Genomic DNA, 27355 nt, shown 5'->3' with positions numbered 1-27355 from the left:
ATATCTTAGTGGAGATTGAGGAAGAAATTTTGATTTCGTTTAAAACATTTACTTACACCCTTTCAAAATTATATTTTTTAATAGATAGTCCTATGTGTGTTTTTAAAGCAGTGTAAATAATAATAAAGGTAAATGCTTTAGAGAGCTATAGGGTTGAAATTGGCTTTATAAATCATTTACTTAAATTCACATAGAATTTTAACCACTAAATAATAATTTTCCTAAATTTTATAGAAAGAAATCATAAAATGGTTTTATTTTGGCAGTTGGTCTTTAGAATTAGTTTCCCCCTTTCTTGATAAATATGACAGGCTGTGCTCACTTTCATGAAGTGCAGAGTTTTGTCACTCTAAATCCCAAGACACAGACACATTATTTAAAAGTATTTGAAAGTATAATATTTTATTATAAGTATAAGTATAATATTCCTCCCTTTTCCTGCAATGTTCAAGCTTATCTTTCCTCTCCCCCACCCAACCCATCAGGGTATAAATTTTCTCCCTTGTCTTAATGATTGTTTTTATCTCAAAGATGCCCTGGGTGCCATGTAATCCCATCAACGACCAAGACCCAGAGACTATAAAACCCTGCTCCCGGAAAAGAACAGCGCAGAGTCTCCTGCCTCTGCTCCTGGCTGTTCTCACCCTCACTGGCCCCCTTGGAGGAGGGTGGGTTGGGTTTCCCTCCCCACCCTGAGCAGAGCCCCTACAGCTGAAGACCTCCAGTTTCAGCCATGCTTAAAACGACTCTCCACATGTTCGGATGAGCCTCACGCATGAAGGAACCGGCAGAGGAACACAGGTGTATGGGACCCGGGGTGTAGATCTCCAAGCCTGCTAGGATTGGGACTGGGGCCTCCTCCACCCAGACCCCCTGTCTTCTAGTATGTAGGCGTTACACCCACCAAATCCCCCAGGCGCTGTGTAATCCCATCAAAGGCCAAAACCCAGGGATTATAAAACCCAGCTCCTGGAAGCATGCTGCTGCATTTGCGATCGCAGGACTGCATTTGCAGTCACAGGACGTCTTATTATCTAGTTTTAAATCTGGAGAATATGGCAGATTTCCAAAAGTATCCTGCCCACACGGCAGAGTCTGGCAAACTCCCTGTGGTGTATTCAATATGCCAAAAACCAGTAACAATGATGGGTCTCATTCTCCTGACACTGAAAGAGCCTCAGATGTGGCACTTTTTAAAATCTCAGGGCTAGGACGAAGGAGACATTACTGGGGCCTGCTCGAGGCAATCGACAAACAAAAGGATGACAGTGATATCTCAAAGATCAGAAAACAGGGAGTGAAAGAGAAAAGAACAGAAAACCTCTGGGTAAGGTTATGATCCAGCTCCTGTGTTCCCTAGACTTGGCAGATGATGAAAGCTAATTCTTCTTTGTGATGTCTATTCATTGGGATCATTCAGCTGATAAGGTAAAGGTAAGGTAAAGGCCCTCCCGTTGATCGTCGATTTGCTCGAGCGGGCCCAGTAACGTCTCCATTGGAGACTTTGTTGTTACTGTGTTTGGCATATCGAATACTCTCGGTAGCTTGCCGGGCTCTCCGAGAGGGGCGGAGGAATCGAACTCGGGTCGGCCACGTTGGCCGCTTGTAAGGCGAACGCCCTACCACTGTGCTATCGATAATTTCTGGAAAAATAAATCATCCCTATTTCTATTGGTACTTGACTCTCCTCCCCTCTTTTTCTCATCTGTTCCTCTCCTAGCACCCTGCCTTCCCTTCTTCTGCTCCTTTTCCTCCTCCATCCTCTTCCTCCATTTTTACTTCTACCACTGGAAGTTCTCATGTCTTAATAAACTCTGAACGCAATCAACTCTGACTTGTATCTCCTTCATAACACCCAATGAACCTATCTCTTCCTTCTAGAACGTCTTGTAAAAGTCAGATATCAGTCTATGAGGGTTTTCCAAATGCAAGGCACACATACAACCTCTCTGAGTGGTTCTACTGATGTCACGTTACCTAGTGAGGACAGGACTCACTATTTGGTTTTAGTAAGTAAAAGCTTTAGAGTAACGTCATGCACCTAACATTTTATCTAGGAAAGGGGAAGGGCCATTACAATAGTCATTGTTAGTGCTTCTTTTGGACTCATTTACATATTAGTGGACAAGAACACAAATCTTACCAAACTAGGTCGCATAATAAAAGAAGCGAGAGAATAGGAAATTCAAGTGATTAAACAAAAATACTCTGCTGTTAAAATAGAAAATAGAAAAATCTCTAGTGGTTTGAATGACAAATAGTGAAATGTATCATTTAAATTTACAAATATTAAGAAGATGAATTGTAATAGTGACTAAACTACATTGATGTAACAAGGAGGGATATACACAGATATGTCTTTGTCTCCTGTTTTATTTAGTTGAATGTATATAGGGCCAATAAGATAGAATAGTCAGTTAAGATGTTTACCTTGCGTGTGTCTCACAGGTTCAATCCACAGCACCCCCAAGAGTCCATTAAGCACTGCCAAAGTGATCCCTGAGTGCAGAGACAGGAGTAAGGTGTGAACACCACTGGATGTGCCCACAGAACAAAAAAAAAAAATAGCTGGAATCAAATATATTCATGATGATATAAAATTGATTATTAAAATTATTAAAATGCAACTGCTACAAGTTATTAGATAGAGAAATTAGCAAGAGAAAATTTTTATAAGGAAAAGAAAAGAGAGTACACATAAGCGAGCACACAAACACATATACACAGATTAAGGGCAAGGTAAGGTAAGGTAAGGTAAGGCCCTCCCGTTGATCGTCGATTTGCTCGAGCGGGCCCAGTAACGTCTCCATTGGAGACTTTGTTGTTACTGTGTTTGGCATATCGAATACTCTCGGTAGCTTGCCGGGCTCTCCGAGAGGGGCGGAGGAATTGAACTCGGGTTGGCCATGTTGGCCGCTTGTAAGGCGAACGCCCTACCGCTGTGCTATAAATAAATATATTCAAGGAAGGATTTTGGGTTCACTTTCCTATGATGCCTAGGGCTAACTCCTGGCTCTGTCCTCAGAGATAACTCCTGGTGATTCCCAGGGATTTAACAGGCTGCACCTAAATATTGGAACTGTCTCTCTGGCCCACAAATAAATACCTTTAGAAGTAGTAAATAAATTTACTGACATTATCCTTCAATCGAATTATCACTTGTACCCATTTAAATGAACAGATTATAAACCTAAAGAAAAATCTTCATCAGTAAAAAATATAAATAAATAAAAAGTAAAAAGTTGCGAGTATGTAAATGTTTGAAATAGATAAAAATTAAGATTAGGGTTTGAGAGAAAGTACAGGAAGTAAGGCACTTGTTTTACATGCAGCCAACCCAGGTTTGATCCCTGGCACACGGTTCCCTGATCACGGTCAAAGGTCACTCCTGAACACAGAGATAGAAATTGTCCTTGAACACTGTTGACTCTGGTCCCACAAACATATATATCCATATCTCTAACATATACATATATATACATATACATAGCCTGGCAAGCTATCCGTGGTCTATGCCAAATAGACCAAATTGATATGCCAAATCCAGTAATAAATGGATCTCATTTCCCTAACCCTGAATATGCAGAGTCGAGAAGGATATGGAAGGAGAGGCTGATAAAACACCAAGGCAGATATAGGCTGCCAAAACGCAGAAAAACAAAAATGATTGTCTGTACTTTTAATGCTCGTACACTGGCATCTGCTGCATCCATTGAAGACCTTATGGTACAAGCGCGAAAGATCAAGTACGACATCATTGGTCTGACCGAAACGAGAAGACATCAATCCCATCAGGCTGTTTTCGACACTGGAGAAGTACTGTTCCTTGGAACATGTGATAAAAGAGGCGTCGGTGGTGTCGGTATCCTTGTCAACACAAACTTAGTCATGAGCATTGATTCATTCGAATGCCTAACAACCCGAATCGGACGATTACACTTGAATAAATGTGGCTCACTACCGGCAGTTTCTATCTTTGTTGTCTATGCACCAACATCCAGTTATGGTGAAAGAGAAACTGAGAAATTCTACATGGAGCTGGAGAAGTTCTATAAAGAAGATCACACCTTCTACAAGATCATTGTCGGTGATTTTAATGCCAAGATAGGACCAAGAAGATCAGTCGATGAACTCCACATCGGAACCCATGGCCTGGAATGGAACGAACAGGGTGACAGACTGTATGAGTTCATCATGTCAACCAAAACCTTCCATGGTAACTCACAATTCCAAAAGGCTGAATCTAAACGTTGGACATGGGAGTCTCCCGATGGACGGTTCCACAATGAAATAGACCACATCATATTCAATGGCAGTTTTGCCTAACCGATGTTGCTGTTGTCCCAAAATTCCAAACGGGATCAGACCACCGTCTTCTTCGTGCAAAATTCTACCTCACAGAACGAGGAGAAAAGAATGCAAGGTTTAAGAAGAGGACTCCCAGAACAACCACCAACTGGGAGCTCTTTGGCTCTATTGCGGCAACATGGGAAGATGCCGTCATTGACAACATTGATGAGGAATACGATCGAATGATTCAGCACCTCCATGATTGTGCAAGGAATGCCAAGAGAGAGATAACCATAAAAAACCGTCTTTCTTCGAACACTCTTGAACTTATTCACCAACGTGGCTTGGCACATGCCTCAGGCAACCACAGGCGAACATCCGAACTGGCAAAACAGTGCAGAGAAGCCATCAAGGATGACCTCAAAAACAGGAGAGCAGCAGTACTGGTAGATGCAGCAGAAGCTGGGAAAAACATTCGTAATGCCCGCCTGTCCTTCACCAACTACAAAACCAAGATGACTGCCCTCCGACATCATGATGGATCTATCACATCTTCCAGAAGGGCAATGGAGAAGATTATTCATGACTTCTACTCAGATCTCTTTAATAGCCACATCCACTTGCCCACATACCACATACCACATGATGGATATGTCGTTCCCAATGTTCTCCTTTCCGAAATCCAACATGCCATCTCGTCGGTAAAGAAACAAAGAGCACCTGGCCCAGACAAGATCAGACCTGAACACCTGAAGAACTTACCATCAGTACTCATCAATACATTGGCTCGACTCTTCACACGCTACCTGTCTGAATGCAAGGTTCCATCCCAATGGAAAACCAGCAGGACTGTACTACTATACAAGAAAGGAGACATCCACGACATTGGCAACTATCGCCCAATCTGCCTATTGTCTGTCATCTACAAACTATTCACTCGAGTCATCCTGAATAGGATTAGCAGAACACTAGATGAAGGACAACCATGTGAACAAGCTGGATTCCGCAAAGGATTCAGTACCATCGACCATATCCACACAATAACCAAGCTCATTGAGGTATCTCGGGAGTTCAAGATGCTGCTCTGTCTAACATTCATTGATTTAAAGAAGGCCTTTGATTCTGTTGAGACGGAAGCGGTCATGGAAGCCCTAGCCAATCAGGGCGTACAAACTCAATACATCAGGATCCTTCGTGAGCTCTATTGCGGATTCACTACCAAGATCTCACCATTCTACAAAGAAGTAATCATCCATATCAAGAGAGGGGTTCGGCAGGGAGATACCATTTCACCAAAACTCTTCAGTGCCACCCTCGAGAACATCATGCGACAACTGGAATGGGAAAACATGGGAGTGAAGATAGATGGTCGGCAACTACACCACCTCCGCTTTGCTGATGACATCGTTCTAATAACACCAAACATCAGCCAAGCGGCACAAATGCTGAACGACTTTGACCGTGAATGTGGAAAGGTCGGACTACAGCTGAATCTTACGAAGACAATGTTTATGAGAAACAGCCTTGTTCCTGACGCTCCATTCGCTCTCAACGGAACCACCATCTCGGAATGCAACAGTTATATATACCTAGGTCGAGAAATCAACATGATGAATGACCTGGCACCTGAGTTGCACAGGAGGAAGAGAGCGGCTTGGAATGCCTTCAAGAACATTGAAGAAATAACTAAAAGGACAAAGAACCTCCAGCTACGAGCACATCTCTTTGATTCCACTATTCTTCCTGCATTAACATATGCCTCAGAGACCTGGACCCTACAAAAACAGGATGAGAACGCTATTCGGGTCTCTCAAAGAGGAATCGAAAGAACTATGCTTGGAATATCACGATTCACTCAAATGAGAGATAGAATCCGGAGTTCTGATCTTCGTCAACGCTCAAGAATCAGGGACGCTGTCTCATTTGCCAAGACATCAAAAATCAGATGGGCTGGACACGTAATGAGGTTTACAGACAACCACTGGACTAGAGCCATTACTGATTGGATTCCACGGGACATCAAAAGATCACGTGGACGCCCACCTATAAGATGGTCAGACTTCTTCGTCAAGACCCTAAATGATCGGTTTGAGGCTCTGCATGTTCCTAGAACGAACAGATACCATTGGGCTACGCTAGCACGCAACTGGGATGAATGGAGACGTTACTGGCACCCGCTCGAATCAATCGATGAATAACGGGGATTAAGTGATAAAGTGATAAGTGATACATATATAACAAGAGCATTTATTTAGGCTTTTGGAAATAATTATTGAGCACATTAAAAGCTTAAACAATAAGAAAGACAAAACTTAGTTTCTTGGGGGATCAAGAAAAGAGATGGAAAAGGTGAAATGGAGAATTATCGAAATGGAGAGAGAATGCAGTAAGATGTTTGTATTTCATGAGGAAATCCTGCATTTCATCCCAAGTATTGCGTACGGTCCCCATAGCACTAAAAGTGATCCCTGAGCACAGAATGAGTCCTGAGCACTGCTGAGTCTGCCCCGTCCTAAGTAAAAGAATTATTGTGCATATTCATTATTTTCATCTTTTCAAATACATGTGAATATATTATAATAAAAATGTAACTCTTTTCAAATATTTTAAAATTATGTGGGAAAATGCATAGGTAAAATACTTAATTTGAAAAAGATTAATGAGTCAAATATTGCTGCAATAAGTTACATCTGTTAAAACTGTATTGTACAACATAATAGTAAACAACTTTGGAAAGAGAACAGAAAAATAACATTGCAAAAAATTATTAAATAAATATATGAAATGATCTATTAAATGTCACTTGGGAAGAGAAGGGTTACTTAATAAATGTGTATCAGTCCCATTGTCTCTAACTCTTATCTCAGATTAAAATAAAAATAAATTCCATGTTATTACATATTTCCTATTTGGAAACTATGAGTTTGCTTATCTAGGGTCTTTATTAGAAATGACTTCTATACCATGAAGAAATTGCAAGAGTGAAGAGAGATTCAACTACTTTCAATGCATACCAAATCAAAGATAGCAAAGAAAAATCATTGCAACAAATATTTTAAAATATTATTTTATAAAGAAGCAATTCAATTCATTTAAGTTTGTTCTATGCAGTGCATGATTTCCAGCAATGAAAACAATTGGTATGGTCAAAAAATCAATAAGAAAAACTGAGAAAACCTTTGCCCAAAAAATAAATGAGCAAAAACCATGCATGAAAGCTTCACCAAAGATAATTAATGAAACTGGGATATCATTTGTTTTATACCAAATATTTTCAAATAAAGATGAGTTATAAATTACATTAATCAAATGTACAAAGATATTTTTTCCCCTTTATTTTATTTTATTTTTTTTTACAGTTGTAAATTTACAATTTTTTGTGCTTTGGTTTCAATTATACAATGATCAGATACCCATCCCTCCACCAGTGCCCATTTTCCACCACCATGGATAATATCCCTCCAACCCCCATCCCCCCATCCCTCCTGTCTCTGTGGCAGGGCAATCCCCTGTGTTCTCTCTCTCCTTTTGGGTGTTGTGGTCTGCAAAAGAGGCATTGAGTGGCAAACATGTTCAGTCCATAGTCTACTTTCGACATGCATCTCCCCTCCTGGGAGGATCCTCCAAACATCCTTTATTTGGTGCTCCCTTCTCTATCTGAGCTGCCCTTTCCTCTAGGATACCCGGCTGGCCTCTAAGTTATGGAGTAATCCTCCTGGTGCTGATCTCAGCTATTCTTGGGTATTAATCTCATACTTTGTTACTTTATATCCCCCAGATGAATGCAATCTTTCTATGTCTATCCCTCTCTTTCTGACTCATTTCGCTTAGCATGATACTTTCCATATTGTACCACTTGTATGTAAATTTCATGACTTCATCTTTTCTAACAGCTACATAGTACTCCATTGTGTAGATGTACCAAAGTTTCTTTAACCAGTCATCTGTTCTTGGGCATTCAGGTTTCTTCCAGTTTCTGGCTATTGTAAAGAGTGCTGCAATGAACAAACAAGTGCAGATGTCACTTGGACTATACATTTTTGCCTCTCTGGGATATATTCCCAGGAGTGGTATTGCTGGGTCAAATGGGAGCTCAATTTCTAGTTTTATGAGAATCGTCCATACTGTTTTCCAGAAGGGCTGAACCAGTGGACATTCCCACCAACAGTGAAGGAGTGTCCCTTTCTCGCCACATCCACGCCAGCATCGGTTGCTTTTGTTCTTTTGAATGTGGGCCAGTCTCTGAGGTGTGAGATGGTATCTCATTGTGGTTTTGATCTGCATCTCCCTGATGATTAATGATGTAGAGCATTTTCTCATGTGCTTTTTTGCCATTCGCATTTCTTCTTTGAGAAAGTTTCTGTTCATTTCATTGCCCCATTTTTGGATGGGGTTGGATGTTTTCTTCTTGTGGAGTTTAACCAGTATTTTGTATATCCTGGATATCAACCCCTTGTCAGATGTGTATTCGGTGAATATCCTTTCCCATTCTGTAGACTGTCTTTGTATTTTGGTCACTGTTTCTTTGGAGGTGCAGAAGCTTCTTAGTTTAAGATAGTCCCATTTATCTATCTCTGTTTTCACTTGCTCGGCCAGTGGTGTGGCATCTTTGAAGATACCATTAGCTTCAATGTCATGGAGGGTTTTGCCAACTTTATCTTCAATGTACCTTATGGTTTCTGGTCTGATGTTGGGGTCTTTAATCCATTTTGATCTTACTTTTGTACATGGTGTTAGGCAGAGTTCTGAGCCTATTTTTTTGCATGTAGCCGTCCAGTGATGCCAACACAATTTATTAAAGAGGCTTTCCTTACTCCACTTCACATTACTTGCACCTTTATCAAAGATTAGATGAGCATATGATTGAGGGGAGATGTCAGTGTATTCAACCCTGTTCCATTGGTCTGCAGTTCTGCTACAAAGATATTTTTGAAAGGAATGCATAGATACATGCAACTTCCAGGGTGAAGCTTGCAAATTGCTTCAGCCTTTTAAGAAGGTTATTCAGAACTATAAACTAACAGTTTCAAAGATGTTCGTATCTTTAGGGCTATTCAGTTTAGTAAAGTAAAATAGTTTTGTTTGGGGCTGGAGAGGGTAGGGCGTTTGCTTTGTGCACGGCTAACTGGGGTTCGAGTCCCAGCATCCCCTATGGTCCTTGGAGCACCACCAGGAGCGATTCCTGAGTGCATGAGCCAAGAGTAACCCCTGTGTATCACCGGGTGTGACCCAGAAAAGAAAAAAAAAGGTTTTATTTAAAGAAACTAAAGGGCTGGAGCGATAGCACAGCGGGTAGGGTGTTCGCCTTACAAGCGGCCAACATGGCCGACCCGAGTTTGATTCCTCCGCCCCTCTCGGAGAGCCTGGCAAGCTACCGAGAGTATTCGATATGCCAAACACAGTAACAGCAAAGTCTCCAATGGAGACGTTACTGGGCCCACTCGAGCAAATCGACGATCAACGGGAGGGCCTTTACCTTTACCTTAAGAAATTGACTTATGGAAATATGAGAGGCAGAGTGCGGGCATGCGCACGAGAGAAAGAGAGAGAGAGGAAGAGAGAGAGAGACAGACAGAGGGAGACAGAGACAGAGAGAGACAGATATATTCAAGGGAAGTAGGACATTTAAGGAAACACAGACTTCTTCAGAAAGGGAAAATGTTAATTTATAAAATTTTGAAAATACAACTTATAAAATTGAAAAAAATCGGACTTTCTAAATATTTGACCAAGAGATATTGCAAAGTAAAACTAATATATTTTAAATAACATTTGGTGTTAAATATGAAATTCACATGTAGTTTGTTTATTTTTGAGGAGGACACACCCGATAGTCCTCAGAGCTTACTCCTGGCTCTGCACTCAGGGGTGACTCCTGGCGAGCTTCGGTGACCATATATGATTCTGGGAAACAAATTAATCTTGGCTGTATGCAAGGCAAGGACTCTACCCATTGTACTATCTCTCCGGCCCCTGAAGTAACTTGCTTTTAAGAGGTCAGAAAGAGATGACTTACTGGGTTGAGCACATATTTTGCATGTGGGAGCCCAGGGTTTTACCCCTGGCTTTGCATAGATTCCTGAGCACCAGTGGGAGTGATCCCTGAGCACTGCATTATATGCCTCCCTCCAAACCAGTAAATAAATAAACTTTTAGAAAATTGTTGCAAGTTCCTAAAGTTCCATAGTACTTTGCTCACAGTGAGTAATAGGGAGAAAGTAGAGGGATCATTTTAAAGCAGAACATAAAGTAGCGTTAAGGATGCAATGCATTGTGTAGAAAATCAGGAAACTTTGATAACAGTTTTACAACTTCTTTAGTAATTAGAGTTGTGATTTTTAGTAAATGGAATATTTTTTTTCCTTTTTTTTTATTAGTGAAAAACCATGAGGTACAGTTATAGGCTTACAAATTTTGTGCTTGGGTTTCAGTTATACAATGATCAAGTCCCCATCCCTCCACCAGTGCCCGTCATCCATCCCCATGGGTCCCAGCATCCCTCCCACCCTCATCCCCCCCCCCCCGTCCCATCCTGCCTCTGTGGCAGGGTATTCCCCCTTGTTCTCTCTCTCTTCTTTTGGGTACTGTGTTTTGCAAGGGAGGCTTTGAGTGGCAATCATGTTTGGTCTATCGACTACTTTTAGCATGCTTCTCCCACCCTGGGAGGGCCCTCACAACACCCTTCATTTGGTACTCTCTTCTCTATCTGAGCTTCCTTTTCAACTAGAGCCTGTGGCTGGCCTTCCATTCATGGAGCAAAATTCCTGGTACTAATCTCAGCCATTCCTGTGTGTCACTCTCCCTTTTTGTTGCTTTATGTTCCCCAGATGAATGCAATCTTTCTGTGTCTATCCCGCTCTTTCTGACTCATTTCACTTAACATGATACTTTCCATGTAGTACCACTTGTATGTAAATTTCATAACTTCATCTTTTCTAACAGCTACATAGTACTCCATTGTGTAAATGTACCAAAGTTTCTTTAACCAGTCATCTGTTCTTGGGCACTCAGGTTTTTTCCAGATTCTGGCTATTGTAAAGAGTGCTGCAATGAACAAACAATTGCAGATGTCACTTCGACTATACCTTTTTGCCTCTCTGGGATATATTCCCAGGAGTGCTATAGTTGGGTTAAATGGCAGATCAAATTCTAATTTTTTGAGAGTCGTCCATACTGTTTTCCAAAAGGGTTGGACCAGCCGGCATTCCCACCAGCAGTGAAGGAGGGTCCCTTTCTCGCCACATCCGCGCCAGCACCGGTTGCTTTTGTTCTTGTGGATGTGGGCCAGTCTCTGTGGTGTGAAATGATATCTCATTGTGGTTTTGATCTGCATCTCTCTGATGATTAGTGATGTAGAGCATTTTCTCATGTGCCTTTTTGCCATTCGAATTTCTTCTTTGCGAAAGTTTCTGTTCATTTCCTCAGCCCATTTTTTGATGGGGTTGGGTGATTTCTTCTTGTGGAGTTTAACCAGTACCTTGTATATCCTTGATATCAACCCCTTGTCGGATGTGTACTTGGTGAATATCCTTTCCCATTCTGTAGGCTGTCTTTGTATTTTGGTCACTGTTTCTTTTGAGGTACAGAAGCTTCTTAGTTTAAGATAGTCCCATTTGTCTATCTCTGTTTTCACTTGCTCGGCCAGTGGCGTGACATCTTTGAAGATACCATTAGCTTCAATATCATGGAGAGTTTTGCCGACTTTGTCTTCAATAAACATTATGGATTCTGGTCTGATGTTGAGGTCATAAATCCATTTTGATCTTACTTTTGTGCATGGTGTTAGGCAGAGACCTGAGCCCACTTTTTTGGAAATTAAGCCACGCCCACTTTTGAGGCCACGCCCACTTTGAGGAGGCCACGCCTCTACAGAACCCTGGGTTTGGGATGAGATGGGCGCCGCCGTCAGGTCAGGAGTGAAGAGGGCAGGGCAGACGCTCAAAACTGCTTCTCTTCAGGCATCACGGGGGACACCTGGGGTCCTGCAGGGAAAGATGGAGGTCCCAGGGTCGCGAGCCGGCAGCTGTTCTGACCTGGAATTAAGATGAGATGGGCGCCGCCGTCAGGTCAGGAGTGAAGAGGGCAGGGCAGACGCTCAAAACTGCTTCTCTTCAGGCATCACGGGGGACACCTGGGGTCCTCTTACATGCGTGTAGTGCATCGTTGTATCCTCTGCACTTGGTTAATCTCTGGGCACCTAGTAGGTCTTCAGTCCGTGGTTGGTGAAATTTACTAGGTGCTCGTGAGACTATGACTCCTAGATAAAAATTTAAGGCACAGCGAAATCTGTGTGAAACATCAGTTGGGTTCTCCGCACCCGAAGCGGCTGAATAAGCCGCGCCCTTGGACGTGCTAGGCGCCAGGAAACCTGCGAGCTAGGCGCCTTCCTCCTCCCCGTCGCGCCTGCCCGTCCTCGGGGCGGCAGAAGACCAGCGGGCCTAAATGGAATATTTTTTAAATATCTTCTACTTTCTCCAAAAATGGACGTTATCTGAATAATGTAAAGAAAACACAGAGCATTAACATTCAACCCAGGCTCCAATTTGTTAGTCATGCGAAGACAAAGACTTCCTTGTGGAGAGCCACATCACAGTTCACAGTTTTGTCTGCACTTTGTTATATTGCAGTGGTCCCAGTAAATATAAACACTTAGATACTGTGTTTCCTTTCATATTTCCTTCACCTTGAGAAAAAATTTTTTTTTCAAGACTGTGAAAAAGTTTATTATGTTCATATGAGTCCATGATTTCCAAACCTGGAGCTATGAACTGACTTTATAAATTTGGACACTTGTTCCTTACAGTCTTCAAATTTGGGTTGGATCAATCTCTCATTTTTTAAAAATAACTTTTTGACTTCCTGTGTGAACTAATAAACTAGAATTAAACAGAAAGGAATACTGTAACTTTCTATAACTCCCCAATAACTTTCTATAACCCCATATCCACACCCCCCAAAATCCTCTTTTCTGTAGGTTTATTAAAACAAATAAACCAAACTTTCTTGCAGGTGATTCCCCCATGAATGACCCTTGGCTTTTCCCTCCTGAACATCAATGTTGTGTAAGATCAGGTATATACTATGCATGATTGCATGATTCTTCGATCAACTATTTGTATAGCTGACAGGCAGGCAAGGAGGAAAACTAAGGAATAAAAATTAGTCTTCGGGTAGCAAAAATGTTGTTGACTTTTGAGTCTGAAATTTACTTAATTTTTTTAATTTAATGTAGAAAAGAAGCAGTTATTGTTGATACAATTCTAGGATTAAAATTGATGAGATAACAAAGTTGCAATATTAAGAGATCTAGAAAACAAATTTATGTGAACATTGTTATATTGGATTGCAGGGTTGGTAAGGCTGTGTCTAAGAATTTATTAAACTTTTTGGTGCTTCAGGGGGTGTTGTGGGTCCACATATGTGGCACACAGTTCAAGTATTTCGAGATCTATGGTCTGGGTTAAGGAACCAACAAGGTGGCAGAAGTGGGTGATGGGCAGGACTGCTGGGACTTCTGGAAGTACGGTGGCTGTAGGAGAGGCTACCTGCCCTAACATTAAAAACAGTTCCAGAGTTCTCAGTCCAGTATCTGAAATTATTCAGATTGGTTTCTCTGCAGAGCATATGCGTGAGCCTGTGGAGTTGAGCCTCGGTGTAGCTGTAGTGGTGGGGAAGGGTGTTGCTGCCAGTCTTGACTGGGTGTGCAATTTGCCAACCTGCCTTTTGTGGGAGCTCTGGGGTTTTCAGCAGTGGGAGGCGGCAATTCCATAAGGTTTAGTTGCTCAGAGTGCATCTCCTGGGTGAGTTAGTCAGGATTTGGTGCAGCAGGGCAGGTGAGTGAGTGCACATGGCAGTAAACACGGATGGTGGGTGGGGCTGCGGGCACTTCCAGAAGTATTGGGTGGGTGGGGTGGGGGGGGCGGTGAGGGAACGGGAGTCTCAAGTTTACTTTTGAGAGAATTCATTTGAAAGAGCTCTGAATCCTCAGGACCCCACTAGGTTCTGGACTCTTTCCGATTGGGATCTCAATATAATAATGTGCTAGTCCGTTAAGTCAGAGCTCCACTTTTGCACAATTCATATTTTAAACTTTAAAGAGGCTCACAACTGAGCCTCACAAACAGTAGCTGTTTACTTTCCACTAAAATAATCATCACAAATACCCCTCTGAGAATGTATATTTTCAGATGCCAGGTAATCAAAGCTTAGTTGTACTCAGAGGCTTTTTTAGAACCAAATGGAAAATAATTGCTTTAAAGTGCCCACTTGTGAGGATTTCTGCTCATCAGTATAATTGCCAGCAGCCACTGTCTTTCTATCACAATAAATTCACAATGATTCATTAGCTCCTAAGGAGGGGGGGATAAAATAGACAGTCTTGTTAACATTAACTCTGATTTTTAAGTGACTTTCTGTGACTTTATGTCATAATCACAGTTTGTACATAAACTAAAATGATAAATGACTCATGTTTCACTTTATAGAGTAGTATAGGTGGTAGAGGAGGCTAAAATTTGAATTCGCTCAGTTTTGCAGAATTGAGATATGAGTTTCTAGCATAAGTATTTACTCTAAAAACATTTTTTCCTTTCCCTATGTCAAAGGGATTTAGTTTTTGACTATATGACTTTGCATACAGAACACAGTGGCTGGCAAATAATCCTTAGGATGTGTCTCAAGTACCTTTGTCCAGTCATCCCTCTGATATCAGGTACACAAGCAGAATGATTGCTATCCCAATCTGGTGACCAAGGAAGCTTGTCAAGAACTCCAGAATCATATTTAAAAGGATCATCTCAAAACTTGGGTCATAATTAATGTGCCTCAAGACTATTACTTCGGGGATATCAGTCAAAGGTTAGCACACCTTTGGTAATTTGCTTAGTTTTCAATAGTTTAGAAAATATATCCAGCCCTTGAATTTGCCATAAAAATGACTTCGAATTGTTGAATCCTTGCATCAATTACAAGCTTGGTCTCCCATTAATTTATGGAGGGGGGTTTACTCTGGTATCTGGGGTCATGACAAATTGACATCTAAGTCCCCTTCAAGTTGATCTATGCCCTCAGTGTGGGCAGCAGCAAATGCATATCCAATCTCCCTCTCAGTGGTACCAGTGCTGCATTACCTCCAACCTCAGCCACCTGCAACCAAAAGATTTCAACCTTCTTAGTTCTTCCTTTTAAACCAGGACCATAGGCCATGAGTGAGATTTAATCCCATAATGCCATCCGATCTCATTGTGAAAGCCAAGTGAAAGAATGTCATGTCTCCAAACACTAAACATTTAACCATGACATATATACACTAACAAAGGCCTCAGTCACATAATTCCCCAATACTGGTACCTTCATCCTCCTATTTTGGTGTCTCCTTTGGAAGAAATAAGAGACCTGCCCCATAAATAAGAATCAAGGAACGGCTTGGGGGGGAGGAGTCTCTCTAAACTTTCAAGTCAAATTGAAAGTTTAGTGAGAGCTTTGCAAGATGCTTGGCACCCCAAACAACGTTAAAGACAAACAGACAAGTAACCAATTTAGCCATTTTAGGGTACTTCACTACTATAGTTCAAAACACAAGGACTTCAAGAAAATAAAGATTCTGTGCAAAGTGACAAAATGAGTTTGAAAAGATGACTGTGGGGCTGAGAAGGGTGTACTTATCAATCACCAGTGACTTAGGTAAGTAGTAAGTAGGACCATAGGGTCAGGATCAAAAACAATAAGATTACATGAGCACCAGGCTTGAACAGTTAACATCAGGTAGCCAGAGTGCAGGAAAACAGACAAAAAAAAAATCACAGGCTCTTCACCGACTCTGTGAGCAGGGGGTTCACTTCACAGCCAAACCAACATACCCTATGCCGTGTCTAATCATTTGTTTCAGCAGGCTCCAGACGCGGCCTCTCTCCAGCTCAGCATCAGTGATTTATACAAGTACAGTGAAGGGAAGCAAGATGCATATCTTAACACACACATACATCCCACATACAAACCCACAGAAATCAGTGGGTATTTTTGATTTGGCGTTTGGGAAGAAGTAACCTAGTTTCTGGTCTGGCAAAGAAAAAAACCCAACAAAGTGCTTAATTTTTTTCAATGCCTGGTCATTTCTAGAAGAAATAACAGGGGAAAAAAGATACCATCAAAGTCTTTCAGAGTTAAACCAGGGCAATTTTCAGCTGTTTGGATGAATAACCTTAATTCCCATTAATATGAGCTGCGTTTGTCCTGGAGTGGAAGATCAGAAACACATTGTGATGCAAATGTAATCTGGTGGAAGCTTACAATGTCACTAAAATTCTCAAAATCCTGGTTTTGAAGAATTTTAAAGCCAGAGCTGAATAAGCAGAGTACAGTATGCATCCTGATAGAATGATTTGCCGTAAAAATGTTTTGTTTATGTCAGTCGCTGATGGTAGGAAACCATGGCATTTTAATCTTTGAAACCTTTAAACATTAAGAGTAGGATTCAGAGAAAAGAGTATTTATCAGAGAATGCTAACATCTATGTCTTTGTTGCAAGATAAATGTGGGTCAACATTGAAAAAACACCAAAGATTTTATTTTTAATTTTTTGGAAGGTGAATAAATATTTGTTGTCTGATTGTAGGAATTAATGAAGTAATTTTGTTTGGTGCATTGTTCAGTTTCTCCCATGCCTTCTTCCTCTTTGTCTTTGTTCAACTGCCACTGAGGACCTCATGTAAGCATTGCCAATCCTTTGGAGTTGGGAGAACCAAGAGGTAATTACTGTAACTTATTTTGGTTATGTATGCACTCCCTTAAAACTTATTCCTTCCTTCTGCACCTTACCAAACTCCGGGAGAATATCTTTACACCTTCCATTTTACTAGGGTGTACATTTTTTTGTTGTTGTTTCTGACAGGAAGCTTAACATTTGTCCAAGTGTACAAATATAATTACATTACAGAAGGCAAATTTGGGAGTGAAGCCCTTTCAGGAGAACTCAGAAATGATTCAGATGTCTGTTAAGATGTCAATTGAGCATAATTCTGGGTGTTCTCAGTTGTGGTAATTTTTTTTCCTTTTTGGGTCACACCCAGTAATGCACAGGGGTTACTCCTGGCTTTGCACTCAGAAAGTACACCTGTCGGTGCTCAGGGGACTATATGGGATGCCTGAACCCGGGTTGGCCACATGCAGGGCAAATGCTTTACCCGCTGTGCTATTGTTCCAGGCCAAGTTGTGGTAAATTTTGAAGAGAGATTCTTCCAAATTCAGGACATAAATGTCAGGTTTAGATGTCTAATGCCCACAAAATATATTTTATAGGGGCTATACCTAGCAGAATTTGACAGGCCAGAGGGCAGGAGCAGGGGTCACCCCTGTGATTCTTAGCCCAGTGTCACAGGCCTAATTGTTCAGGATTTGGGCCTAGTGATACTATAGTTCTGGTTCTGCAGTGCTGGGGGCCAGGATGACACACTAGCAGGTTCTTTTGAGGTGAGGAAAACCATACAGTGTTTGGGGTCCAATTTGGGACCTCACATATGCAGGGCATATGTATTCCACCCTTTGAATTATATCCTCTGCCCGACAAACTGTATTTGCTTGATTCTAAGGGCTGTACTTTGACAATTCTGTGCTAGTTTGTGCCTTAAAAATCAATGGTATTGAACAACTGCTGATACTTAGCTCACAGCAGATATATTCGTCATTTGCCTAAGCTGTGAAAACAATAAAAGTATCTGCATCAAAAGTTACAGAACGTAGATATATCAAAGGAAGAGGATATCAGAGAAACTGTGTGTTCAGGGGCCATTTTTTTTATTTTTCAGCTACAAAAATAGGTCTCTCTTTGCTTATTTTCAATGCATTGAACAATCTACTTATTTTGCAGGATTGTATTTAAGAATGTCATTTCATGCCTCTCCTAAGTATATGCTACCTCACTGCCACTACAGTTAAAGATTCTGCAGCCCTCCACCAGAGTTTACTGGACACACCACTTCTCTCTTCTCCTCCAGAAGCCTCAGTTCTATGGTCTGAGTCCAAGAATTTGTTAACCTTTGGTATTGTTTATTCCCTTGCTTTGCTTCTCTATATTCCACATATGAGTGAGATGCTATTTGTCTTCCTCTTTCTTCTATCTTCCTCTTTTCTGAGCACAACCTCTAATTTCATCCATCTTGTCAAAAAAAGGCACAATTCTATATTTTCTCACAGTGTAGTCTTTATTTCATTGTGCACATATAACACACCTTCTGTATCCACCCAACTATCATTGAGTACTTGGGTTGTTTCCATATTATAGTTACTGTAAATAGTGCTGCAGTGGGCATATGTGTGTATATATTTATTCTTTTAATTTCTTTTTTCTTAAATCATCATGAGATGCAGTTACGAAGCTTTCATGATTGTGTTTTAGTCATAGAATGTTCCAACATCCATCCCTCTACCAGTGTATATTTCCCACTTCCAGTATCCCCCATACCTTCTTGCTCCCTGGCACCTACCTCTATGCTCTATGGTAGGAACTTTTTCTTCTCTCTCTTTCTCTCTCTCTGCTTTTGGGCACTATGGTTTGCAGTACAAATACTGAGAGGCCATCATGTTTTGTCCCTTGTTCACATTCAGCACACCTCTCCCATCCAGAGCAATCCCTTCCAACCATCATTGTCATAATGGTCCCTTCTTTATCCCAACTGCTCTCTCTCCCAGCCCTTTGAGGCAGGCTTCCAACTGTGGACCATTCATCTTTGCCCCTGTTTCTATTGTCCTTGGGTGTCAGTCTCATACTATGTTATTTTTTTATGTCCCATAAATGAGTGCAGTCATTCTATATCTGTCCTTCTCCTTCTGACTTATTTCACTAAGCAGTGCATATAGTTTTGAATGAACACTTTTATGTTCTTTGTATAGATAGATTCCTAGGAGTGGAATGGCTGGGTATACAGCCATATATCATTTTTTAATAAATGAGAATTTTTCCATATGTGATGGACACTTACATTCTCACCAATAATGAGTGAAGTTTTCTTGTCCACTGGAAAATCCATCAGTACTGGTTGTTTCCTGACTCTGTGATGTAGATCATTCTCATGCATGTGAAGAGTTATCTCATTGTTTGGATTTGCATTTACCTGATGATAAATGGGGTCTTCTCTAAATACCTAGGGATGAAGTAGTTGCAGGAAAGGAAATATATTGCTACTTGTAACTGGTAAAGCTCATCACTAAAGGACTTTATTTCTATTACAAACTAAAAAATACCATAAAGTACTCTAGGATAACACTGTTTTGTCCTTCCTGCATAGCCTCGGATAGTTTAGTTTATTGGATTGCTCCCATGACAGTGTTCCCATTCCTCTGTGTTTATTTTTAACTTCTTTCTTTGTGCTCTGTTGACTTGTAAATATTGGTTTTCTCTTCTCCCTAAGTCATTTGCATAGCTTATTCAGAGCAATGTCCTTTTTGTATGGATACAAGAAGATGGTATATGCTATGCTTTTGTAATGTGACTCTTTGTGATATTTCCCTCCTGGGCATCTGTTCTCTCACCTAAGCCTCAGTTGCCTTTACTTCCTAGTGCCCCCAAAAGTAGGGTCCTGATGAGGGACTGGATGGAACCAGGGCAAGTGATAAGCTATGCACTAAACTGGCATTGAGATGGGCCTGGCCAAAGGGCCATAATGCTTAATTATAAGTTAAGAGCTCGGTCATGGACAAATGCTGTCATGATCCAAAAAGTAATAGCTAGATTTGGACCCTGCTAAGGTTAGGAATGATTAATCTGACCTGATCACTGTAGTCTGAGTCTGTGGCAAGATGTTCCCAGGAGAGCTGCCCTACAAGCCTCAATGTTATCTCTTACTGTGTCCATACAAAAGTAACTTTATTAAGATGTTGATAGAGTTATTGGACTGAGGAAAGGAGAAAACACCTTAAGAGATATTTTGCCTGAGGCAGTCAGGAAGGGCTTTGGAATACCTCTTAGGTGGTGTTCCCTTTGAACATGGTGGGCCCTCAGGAAGGGATTTCTTATGTTGATTTGGCTACCAGACTGGGTGCAGTGTCAGCACAGAGTGCTGGGAGAGTTGGAGAGACAAGAGAGCTGGTGAGAGGGAGAGAAAGATCAGGGTGGCAAGATGGACCATGGGGAGGCTCTAGTAAGGGGGACAGAGAGAGAAGAATGTAGAAGAAGAATACAGGAGCAGGCACTTGGAGAGAGAGAGCCCAGGCTGTGAGATGGAGCATGGAGAGATGAGCGGGAGAGACAGGAGGAGACGGGAATGAGGGGCAGTGTGAGACTAGAATGGGGGGCTCCTGGGGAGAGACTGGGGCAGGCGCCTGGGAAGAATGGAATAAACGGCATCTGATCAATCAACTGGCTTGGCCCTCTGCCCCATGGCCTGGGCCGCCCTGGCTGGGGGAGTGGCCTGGGCCCTTGAAACCAGACAGCTAGGGAAGAGCCATCAGGGTCTCGCCCCCCACCCCCACCCCGGCTTCCTTAAAGAATATACAAAGTACCATAGTCATCAGCATTCCTAAGAAAACATGGACAGTAACTCTAAGTTCAAAAGCAATAATATTAGAGTCAAAATAATCACAAAAAATTAGGAATATATATTGGAATGCGTAATATATATAGTTTATATTATGTACAATAGTAATGTATGATAATCATCTGTTAACTACCTCTGAAAAAAACTTTGATTCTCATGTGATAAACTATTCATAGTGGTAAAACACATTAGATCATTTTAACCAATAGTGATTTTCTTCCTAGTTGGTATATAAAATTATGAAGTTTCTTACAATATATCTTGATGTCAAAGTCAAGGATATCTGCTATATTCTTCTAGAAGTTCCATGAGCAATCCCCAAACCCTCTCTATCTTGGAGATTTACAAATTATTCGGAGCAGAAAAGCCATGATTTCAACACACAATGCTTCAATTCAGGTCCACTGGCAAAGAAAATAAAAGTCACATTAAAACTAAGTAATGCAGCCGTCCAGTTTTGCCAGCATAATTTGTTAAAGAGATTTTCCCTGCTCCACTTCACTTTTCTTGCCCCCTTATTGAAGATTAGATGCTCATATGCATGCTCAGCACTCTTTACAATAGCCAGAATCTGGAAAAAACCTGAGTGCCCGGGAACAGATGACTGGTTAAAGAAACTTTGGTAATTTACACAATGGAGTACTATGTAGCTGTTAGAAAAGACGAAGTCACAAAATTCACATACAAGTGGTACTGCATGGAAAATATCATGTTAAGCGAAATGACTCAGAAAGAAAGGGATAGACATAGAAAGATTGCATTCATCTGGGGAACATAAAGTAACAAAATAGGAAACTAACACCCAAGAATGGCCGAGATTAGTACCAGGAATTCTACTCTATGACTTGGAGGCCAACCACACGTACTAGGGAAAAGGGAGCTCAGATAAAGAGGGGAACACCAAATAAAAGTGTTGGGAGGACCCTCCCAGAATGGGAGAAGCATGCTGAAAGTAGACTATAGACCAAACATGATTGCCACTCAATGATTCTTTTGCAAACCACAACTCCCAAAAGGAGAGAGAGAATAGAGGGGAATGCCCTGCCACAGAGCCAGGGTAGGATGGGGGGGATGGGGGGTGGGAGGGATACTGGAATGCATGGTGGTGGGAAGTGGGCACTGGTGGAGGGATGGTATTTGATCATTATATAATTGAAACCCAAGCACAAAAATGTGTAAGTCTGCAACTGTACCTCATGATGTCTCACTATTAAAAAAAAATTAATAAAAAAAAACTAAGTAATGCACTATTAGGTGATATAGAAAGAACTGGCAAATACCATGATAAGTGGTTTCATTGGAATTTCAGTTAACAGTCTTTATTTTACTCAATCTGCAAACAGCATGCAGCACTGGATTATAGCATCTTCCTTAAAACTAATTCGAAGTTTCTTCAGATTTTGACACTTGAAGAGAGAAGGAACATTTTTCTCATTGTTTTTAACCTCACAATCTTGCTTCCCTTTTTTAATTAAAGGAAGGACAAAGTTATTTATAGACCCCATTAATTTAGCTTAAATGATTCTAGTCACTGGCCATGTGTAATAAGCTTTTCCCTCCTTTATACTTAGGAGTTGGCTAGAAATGTATTGGGTAAAAGAATTAGAAAATGTATTGTTTAAGGGCTCTCATAACTGACTTAATGTCATAATGTAAGTGCAGTTACAAGGCCATACACCAGAGGCAGGTTCAGTTCTCTGTGTAGGAGGTCAGCTTGCACTATGATTCTTTAAAACACATGGGCAGAGAGATGCTCTTAACTTGACAAGTGCCCCCGAATGTCACATGGAATGGAGTTCTGGTTTCTGGTTTCAAACACACACAGTTATATCACAGTAAGAACTCTGAGGGGGGAAAAAGTTGTTGTGGGGTATTCCTGTTGAGAGATTAGGGAAGGAATTATTTGGTGATGTTTATTGGAAGGCTTTATTTTGCTTACTAGTTTATGTAGTGTTCTTCACTCAGTTTTGTGGGCCCAAGCTATGTCATTGGAAGAAAAATAGAAACTTGTTATGGGCCAGGTCATAGGGAAGTTGAACAAGGGCAGAGAAAGTAAGATCTGGGGGCCCTTCCTGATACCAGGTCAACCCAATGAATGAGTTGCTCAGGAAATGCTCATCATGGCTAAAACTTATAAAGGACATCCATCTTCACACTTGTATAGGGACAAGACACCCAACAGCAGGAAGTATAAAAGAATCTCGACTTTACTATTGAAATAATTTCAAATTTCAAGAAAACTTGCTCAAACACTACAAAAATTTCCATGATGTTTGGGAAAATATAATACTTCTCTATGTTTATTTTACCACCAGACTTATTTTTTCTGTCCATTAATATTCAAGAAATGAATTTATTTTATATAGATAAATAAAGTTGGTGTAAATATAAATTATTTTTCTAAACAATTTGAAGGTCCAAGACTAATAAAATTGAGTCAAGACTAAGAAAATTATGTAGTTTCTCCATCAATCTGGTGTTAAATTCAAGGAAAATTTCTATTTTGTTTGTTTTGATTTTTGGTTTTTAGGCCACACCCAGTAAAATTCAGTGCTAATTTCTAATTAAGAGCTCAGGGACCACTCCTGGAACTCTGGGGACAATAAGAGATGCTGGGAATTGAATCTAGGTGGGTAACTGTCAATCTGCTATATTATTACTCCTGCCCTTCAAGGATAGTTTCTAAAATTTTCCTGAAAAAATCTTAAAATCCTTTTTATTTGTAGGCTTAAAAGTAGAAAATATCCATGTCTTCCAATTCAGAGACAAAACCATCAGTCCAACCTGCCCATTTCTTTTCTATCCCTTCTTTATTGCCCTTGAGGGTTCAGCCCAGCTTTGGCTCCCTTTGCATCATCTCAATCCCACTGTCTCTAGAAACTGTTTTTCAGTTTGATTATTCAGTTATTTCTGATAACAGTCCCTCCCCCCATAGACATACAGACGTGATTCAAGTTTGTACCAATTGGCCCAGGTTTTCTTTTGTTTCCCAAACTCAATACGCGTACTTCAAGCTTCTCCACAGTCATCTACCCCTCTGCCCACAGAAGTCTGTTCTTGGTATGTAGCATGCACTGTTACCTCCTTCTGGTCACCCTGCAGCACTTTTGCTGGAGAATATTTCTAGAGATTTTGAACCTGTGACTTCTCTAGAGTGTCGTCTCCCTGTGTTTTAGAATGGACCCTTAACACACCCTTCCCCTTACATACCTGAAGAACCTTTCTTCTGCACTTTCATTACATGCTAGAATACTTGATCACTAGCATATGTTTATTCATCCTGTCATTTCAACTGCTAATCTAATGATAACATCAAGTAAAGGTATCTATTCCTATTTGCTCGGGGTTTGGCCAGTGTTTCTATCCCATTTAAATATTGCATGATCTAAGTCATCCCCCATCAGTCTCAACATATAATCCTTCTTTTCCAAGCTCATCATAGTCAATATGTCTATAAACTGATCATGAATCTTTTCACTTTCTTTGGCTCTAAAGTGCAAGGTTATTCTTAACCAAATACTTCTTACCTCTGCATTTGAGGGACACATATCACAGTGGGATGAGAATTGGCTTGGATTTCAGTGTGCTACTCTGTATTTATGTGTCCTATGATTAATTACTGATAATTATTTTTTTTGTTTTAGTTACATTGAAGTGACACATAACCACAGTCATGGACACATGACAGAAGTCTCATTTTGGGAACAGAAGTTTTGGGTGAAGAGATAAATTCATTCTCATGAGAAGTATGAAAGAGGTTCATTCAGTGTAGCTCTAGATAAGAGATAACAATCAAATTGGACTTTGAGAGGTGGATAGGAGTTTTCCAAGAAGAAAGCTAATTTGTTCATCTAGCACTCTTGAGATTTGGGGCTTGATAATTATTTTCACTAGAGGAATGTCCATTGCATTGTAGGATGTCTAACAAAAATCTATGTCCTTTACCCACTAGATACCATCAGTATCCCACTCCTCACTCTGGTCAAGATGATGTCAAATGCTCCCCAAATAAATGACATCTCTGGTCAAGATGTCAACTAAGATGTTATCTACAGTTGAGGCTCATGAGATTGGCCTATAGAAAATTTTAAATCTCCAAGATTTCTTTTAGATGCTTTAGTTCCTAGATCTTTACTGGCCTATCAGCATCTACCTTCAAGAAAATGAGATCTTATCTTGGCTTTTCAGCTCTGTTAAGTGAGTACATTTAGTTCTCATCAGTCATTCAAGTGATCATATTCTCATCTCTCTACTATTCCGTCACCAAGATTACTGGATATCTATAATGTACTAGAGGCTGTGCCAAGAACTGAGTACACAAAATACTTTCCCAGTCATAGCTGTGTCTGAGATCAAAAGCACGATGAATATTTTTCCACTTATTTTTTAACTTATTTTTAGATGTTGTGTGGTATACAAAACTATTTATGGTAGGATTTCGTGCAGAAACCCTACCATTCCAGCACCATATCCTCCACAATAGTTTACTCTTCCTTCCACCTCTGCTTTCTCTCTGATCCTCCTCTGTGGTAAGCTTCCTATTGAAAACCAGTTCTGAGTTTCTGATGCCTTTGGGCATTTGTTGTTTCCCTATTGTTTCTTTATATTCTGCATATGAGAGAACATTCTGTGTCTGTCCCTCTTTTTCTAACTTTATTAGAATCATACTCTCCAGATTCATTCACAAAGTGGCAAATTGCATGATTTCAGCTTCTTCTTCTCATTTATAATAAGGCAATAAAGTTTTATTGAAACTTATTTAAAAATGTGAAGGGAGAGAAAGAGGGAATGTGTTTAGAGAAAATACAGGCATCTGCAGAGTGGAAATAGAAAAGCAAAGAAACATAAAGACTAGGAAGTGAAATTTGTATTCAAGTGGGAACAGGGACTTGAAGAGAAAGCCTTATGTTTTTTAAAGTCAAATAATATTCCATCATGTATATCAACCATAATCTCTTTATCCAGTCACCCTTTCTTGGATACTTGGGTTGTTTCCAGATTTTGGCTATTATGAATACTGCTACAATGAGCATATGAGTGCATATGTCCTTTCTGAAAAGTTTTTGGGCCTTTGGGAATGGCCAAGGCAATCCTAGGGGAAAGGAAAATGGAGACATCTATTTTTCAAATTCAAATTATACAGTGAAGCTATAGTTATCATAACAGTGTGGTACTGAAATAAAGAAAAACTTTAAAGCCAGTGGAATAGATGCAGACCCACAGGTCTATAGACATTTAATCTTTGATAAAGGAACAAAATGTATAAAATAGAGTAAGGCAAACCTCTTCAACAAATAGGTTTGGGAAAACTGGTTGGCCAAATGAAAAATAATGAACTCAGATGTCTTTCTATTATCATTCACAAAAGTCAAATAAAAATGAAATAAAGATCTCTATATAAAACCTAAACCCACATATTATTTTGAGGAAAACATAGGTTTATGACATTGAAGTTAGTGGAATCTTCAGTGATTTCATGCCCTTGGACAAACAAAGGTAACTACATCTAACTAAGGATCTTTGAACCACAAAAGAAATGATGGCCGGAATAAAAAAGAAAACCTGAAATTGTGAGAGAATATTTATCCACCCCTAATGTGATAAAGGGTTTATATCCAAGATATGTAAAACACTAGCAGGACTTTACAAGAAAAAACAAAAGCAAACAACCCCCAACAATGGTGGGGGGGAGGATGAACTGTCACTTCTTAAAGGAAGACACACAGATGGCCAAAAGTTTGTGAAAAAACAAATGCGCTGCATCACTAGTTATCAGGGAAATGAAAATCAAAGCAATATCACCTCACACCTGCAAAACTGGCACACATAATAAAGAACAGAAAGAACTAGGACTGACAAGGATGTGGGGGGAAAGGAACCTTCATTCACTGCTGGTGGTAATGTCAGTTGGCCTTTTGGGAAAATAATACAGACAATTCTCCAAACACTAGAAATTGAGCTTTCATATGCCTCCTTTTTATTTTCAGATATATTGGCCTTTCCTTTAGAGTTCTGTTCTAATTTTTGTATAATTTATCACCATAAATAATTTCTTAATTTGTTACTACTGATCATTAACTCATAAAGTTTGTAATTGCTACTATAATTATTGGACATAAAATATTAATTGCCTATACTTCCATTGATTTAATACTTATTATTAACTTGATGTATTTAGGCTCTCTGCCTTTCCATTAAGATGTTTCTGGACTTTTCTGATTTGTGAGTTTAGATAGGGAGTATAAAGGGTGGTCCTCAGATCACACATCAAATTGTGATTAACTCAGATTCCTTCTAACTTCTTTTGTTTCATAGACACATCATATCTATTAATATACTGATTAACCTACTACTTATTAAACTACTCTCTCTATGATTTGGTTCTCTATGTCATAAATAGCTATAATCCTCCCTTTATTAATCATGCACAGACATCTTATTTATTATAACACCAATAAAGGGGCATGGAGGCTTAGTGAGGGCGACCAATCATGACAGTGATGTTTGAATATGGACTCGGGTACAATGCATACATG

Source organism: Sorex fumeus, unplaced genomic scaffold (assembly GCF_029834395.1).
Source record: "Sorex fumeus unplaced genomic scaffold, SorFum_2.1 ptg000048l, whole genome shotgun sequence".
Taxonomy (NCBI): domain Eukaryota; kingdom Metazoa; phylum Chordata; class Mammalia; order Eulipotyphla; family Soricidae; genus Sorex; species Sorex fumeus.
Note: the sequence above shows the minus strand (reverse complement) of the source record.